The 5,269-nt window shown below is 42.9% G+C and overlaps 1 protein-coding gene across 1 annotated transcript in view; it reads left to right on the plus strand.

Annotated features, from left to right (window-relative positions):
• The window catches only part of CSMD2 (CUB and Sushi multiple domains 2), a 287,923-nt gene that overhangs the window by 110,947 nt on the left and 171,707 nt on the right, over positions 1-5,269 (plus strand). The window lies entirely within an intron of this gene.

Below are 5,269 nucleotides of genomic sequence, written 5' to 3' on the forward strand. Positions count from 1 at the left end.
CCCCCACCCCCCCCATTCTTTCTCTCCATGTGGAACCAAATTAAAGCAGGAATTGGGATTGTAAATAGATAATGATGCGTGAATGCAGATTAATCAGTGCCATCCATGTACAGTAATACTAATTGTGCCAAGGGAGGAATGGCTGAGTGAATGGTATAAATATTTAATGCCTGAATCCGCTGTGAAAGACAAGAGCAAGAAAAGAAATAAAGAAAATAGTTTAGTTGAGAAAGCCACACTTCGCTGCTTTTGCTCAAAAGAGGAGTTTTGATACCATTAACCTTTCTGTATTATGCAATAAAGGAGTCGGAGGAGCTGCGTTTAACATGGGGGTTTCAATTTCACTCAGGAAAAAAAAAAAAAAAGCCTTAATGCTCTAGTTTAGAAACAATATTGGAAAGAATTTGGGATAAAAATCACTTGCTCGAGAGATGGATTTTTCACAGACCATCTGAACTTGGAGACAGCGTTCAGGGAGGGGGTTCTGGGGACGGGGGGGAGGATTCGGAGCTGTGCTGGAAAAGTGAAAGGCTTGAGGGTAAGAGTGAAATTCTGCATTTCTGCTAATGCTGCCGGTGTTTGAGCAAGAGAAATGGACCCGCAGGGCAGGGAACCGGTCAGGGGGCACGCTGAGAGTTACAGCAGAGTGACTGCGCAGGTTTGGTCCCTTGGGTGCGTTGGTTAGTTTGTTTTCCTGGAAGTTAAGACGATCAGAAAAGTCAATAAACTAGTAGTGGTACAGCACAAGGAAACCTTCACGTAGTGCACCAGGCCTGATTCCCCAGCAGATTAATTTGCTGAGAAACAGTGAAAAGCACCTGACACGCTGGTGTTTCTCTCCAGCTCTTTTAAAACTTGCCATCACATGAGTGCTGGTCTTTTTGTGTATGTTGAGCCTCTCCTAACGTAGCTCTCCCTGCCGTGTTGGTATACCAAACACCTGGGACTTGCATCCTGATCACAAATGTGTCAATAAACGGTTCCACTGACCTTGTTCAACTGCAGAATGACCCAGCTGCCCCTAGAGCAGTTTGCTAGTTTGGTGTGTGGTTTTTTGGTTTTTTTTTTTTTTTCTCTTTATTCAGAGAAGAGCTGAGATTAAACTGGTTGTTCACATTCCAGGCTTTTTGTCAGTGGGAACAGGACTGACACTTGTTCTTCCCGTTGCTCTGGGGTGTTTACCTGTGGAGGTGGCTGTGAGGAGCCAGGAGCCTGCTGTCCTCAAAGCTCCCTGCACATGTTGCTTCTCATGGTGCTCTACCAGAGGGCTGCCGTGTAAAAAGCTAAAATTTCTTCTCTATCCACTGTGCATAGAATAAGCTTAAATTTCAGGACAAGATAAATCAGGCTTAGACATTAAGAAGAAAAATCTTTTTAAATCCTCGCTACCAGTTTTTCTGAGGCTGTTAAATGCTCTTCAAGCAATCACAAGAGTTCTCATTTCTGTGTGCTGGTTGCTTGACATCGGTGTTGGAGCTACTTGAAAGCTGATCAAATTTATTTGGTATCTTAGAGGGCCTGAACTGTTAGGCATCTTCCAACACATTCTTTGTCTTGCAAAGTCTTCAGTATGGTTCAAATGGTAACTTTTGTTTTCAGGGACCTCTCTGGGTAGAGTACAAGCCAAAGTGTCCAAAACCATGGTCATGGTAGGGACTAGGCTGAAGGTGCGGGTGAAGTAATGTTCAGAGAAAGGCTGTTCTTGCAATTTTCAGTCATTGGGCCAAGGAGACAGAGGAAGGAGCCTGTTTTTCACCCAGTGTTGCTGGCCCCAGCATCCTCTGGTCACCTCCAGCCTCAGAAAGGCAAAACTGTGGAAATGAAATTTTCAGGTGAAAGCTCAGTCCATCTCTTTCTCCGAGTGACTCCGGGATTAAAAAGATGCTTAATACAAAATGGGTACCCAGTTCCCATGTGTGAGTAATGATTATTGATTTTACTTAAAAAACAGTTCTTGCATTGCTACTTAGTCATTCCAAAGCCTTAGATTTGAGTTAGTGTGTTGCCGTATTCAGGAAGCTGAATATTTTATCAAGTGATTCATATCTGCCTGTGATGGCAGCAAGGAAGAGGAGGACGGGGGAAATGGACAAACAGAGGCTTGAAAAGTTTTGCAAATTGTCAATAGAATTATTTAAAGAAAGAAAGAGGAGTCTGCAATACTGAAAAAAAATACAGTGGCGGAGATCCAAAATAGATGGGCTTTTATTTACATGACTCACTGGACTATTAAAATTCAGTCATTGGTTGGGCTAATGGTAGGTGCTGAAAATTCAGAGCACGTAATGTAGTACAAAAGTGTGCTGGGGAATGTGGAAAGGAGCCTCAGCTTCTTTTAATTAGCTCTGTGCATTTCTAAGTCTCTGTAATGTAGCTCCTCCTTTTTCTTGAAGACACCAAGGCAGCACTGGGTTTATAAAGAAAAATCCTGTGACCTTGGGAAGTTGGTGGCACAGACGCGGCGTGCGCTGTGTCACAGCGCAGTCAGCATCCTCTCCGAGAGCGTGTCGCAGCCTTTATCATCCGCCTTTTGTCTTGGGCTGCTGTCACTCTGCCCGCAGGTTTCGCGGCGCTAATTGGTGCTGCCTGGCGTTATCCCCATGCGCAGACGGGGCGGTGGGAGCTCCTGCAGGAGACTTGGTGTGTTTCTCTGGTTTTTGTGATTGCTGTTGACTCTTGCCCGCTGAGCATCCTTCCCATTTCATTTGTGATTCATCAGCAGCAGCCAGGGCATTTTGCATTCAAAGACCATGCAGCTGCTTCAGTTCAACTGTGTTTATCTGTAATTAAATATTCCATTATCAATTAACCATTAATGCTTCCTAATGATTAATTTAAACCTGTGGGAGCCTTGTGGTGAGAAGCTAGTAGTTAACTGCAGGTGAGCATCATGTTTTCCCTTAAATGTTTAGTTCTAGCCATGTTATTTTTTTTAATCCATTGGAACATTTGTGCCCCTGACCCGTTTAGTCATGCAATACACATTTCGGTGGGAAGGAACCCTTCATCCTGCAATTGTCCACCTGCGGACTCGGTGCTGGCAGCTGGGGGACGATGAATTGGGAGACAGGGCTGCTCTTGTTGTGGCTGTGGGAGGTGGCCTGCCCGCTGCCTGAACCCTGGGAAACGGGAGAAGGTGCAGCTTTGGGGTTAAATCTGCTACCTTTGGCCCTGAGGAGAGGGTGGTTGGGGTTTATCTCCAATAGGGGCTCCCCACCTGTAGGGTTTATAGCTGCCACGGGGCTGGGAGGAACGATGGCATTCACAGATTAAATCTGCCTTTTGCCGTTGTATAGAGATTTCCCTCCTTGGCGTATAGGTGAGGGCTCAGTGCAGATACGGAGCCTGAAGTTACATCTCTGCAAGCTAATCAAATCAAAAAGTAAGGCCTTTATTTTCCTGAACGAATCCTGTTCTATTAACTGGAATCAATTTAAAATTTATTAAAAAAACCCCAAAACAAAACCACTCCTCCAAAAACCTTGTGTCCACACGTTGCGCGGTGCGTTTCCATGTGCTTGTCTCGGTGATTTCATCGGGGTTCCTGACTCTGAGCGAAGATGCTCTGCTGCCGAGATGTTTGGGTTTAGCCTGGGCTGTGTCAAAATGGAAGCAGCTTCTTTCTCTTTGCCGTGGTGGTTGGGTGTGTCTCAGCTGGTCCTTGAGTGCAAAGATCTGAGTTGAGTGCTGACCTGGGATCTAAACTACCTCCGAGAACCCCAATGTGCAACCCGATGTTAACAACGAGCTGCTTAACCTCAGAAATAAAAGGGATGGGAAGAGAAAACAGGGGAAAAAAGAAAAAAAAAAAAAAAAAAAAAGGAATTGGATAGACTGGAGCCCTAGAGAATACAGTCTTTTTTGAGTGCTGAGAGTTTGAGCAGCGGTGTAGATGGAAATGTGAGGACACGATAGTGATTTCTTGGCTGATTTAGTCCTTTCAAAAAGCTGTCGATGTCCTAAGCAAATGACATATGGATGCTGATGAAAATTTCCATGCAGAAAGTTCAGGGAACCATTTTCCTTCACCCTAAATCTCTTGTATTTCTTTATAGCAGCGCTAAGTGGGCACAAAGCACTTGTGGCTCTGATTGATTATTTTTCTCGAGTCCTGCTTTTGCCTTCAGTAATTATTTATGCTATTGCTAAGGTAGCAAGAAATGCAATCCATTAATTTTTCTAATTGATTTTCAAAATGTTAATTCACTCAGCCGTTAATTCTTTCTAGCGCTTCACGTGTGTGGGATCCCTGGAAGTTAATAGTGGACTACTCACGTAGCTATACCGGTGTATGTGTAGATGGATTATTAGCGTGCAGGCTACTGAATCTACTTTTCCAAAGGATATGCATATTTAAAAAAAAAAAAATTAAAAAAAAAGTGGAATGGGGGGACAGGAGAGCGAAATTCTACCTCATTTGGGCAGGTTAATTTTATTGTTCCCTAGTTTTTATATCAGGCAATTGAATTACTTGGCTCTTCACAGTTATGAAAGTAAAATTTAGGTCTGCATACCTAAAGATTATTTATGAGAAGTTTGACTATTGGTTCAGAATGAATAATAAAATAGCCTTGGGGGGAAAGAGTATTAAGTTTAAACAGGTTGTCATAACAACCAGCCATAGTAACTTCCTCAGAATTGGTTTTAGGCATCCCGTGTTTGATCTCGGCCCAAAATATGTTTGTTTGAACTTCGTTATTTAAAAAAGTTTCAAATTAAATTGGTTCAGCTGTCTCTGAGTTATCCGGGGATGGCAGAATGCCACACAGAATCCATTTTTATAGCACCTTGTATTTCAAAACGCCCTGCAAAGTTGAGATGAAAATAGTCTGTAGAGAAATGATCGGGAACAATCTTAAACAATTTTACAGTGTAAAGAATGTTTTCAGTCATGCTTCATAATTATTGTGGAATTCAGCCACAAGATAATACCAGGTTTAAAGTCTGTACTGTAGGTGGCAGAGATGCATTGGTTATGCGGCATAATCATCCCTGCTATTTCATTAACGAGTAGAGCGGCATTACATTGCAGTTCGTCTGCCATTAAGAAATACGCTGCCAAGTACTGTCCTGGGTCCCCGCTGTTTGCCTTAAAAAAAAAAAAAAAAAGTCAGTTCACCTTTGGAGGTGTTAGTTGAGTGGAGGACGTCTAAAATATTTTCTGGGCTATCGGTTCTGCTGTTGAAAGTGGGTAGTAATAAAATCTGAAGTATCCTTTTGAACGCATCAGGATCCTTTCACCTTCATATAAAAAAAAAAAAAAAAAGCG

This window comes from Athene cunicularia, assembly GCF_003259725.1.
Source record: "Athene cunicularia isolate RWA chromosome 23 unlocalized genomic scaffold, athCun1 chr23_part1, whole genome shotgun sequence".
Taxonomy (NCBI): domain Eukaryota; kingdom Metazoa; phylum Chordata; class Aves; order Strigiformes; family Strigidae; genus Athene; species Athene cunicularia.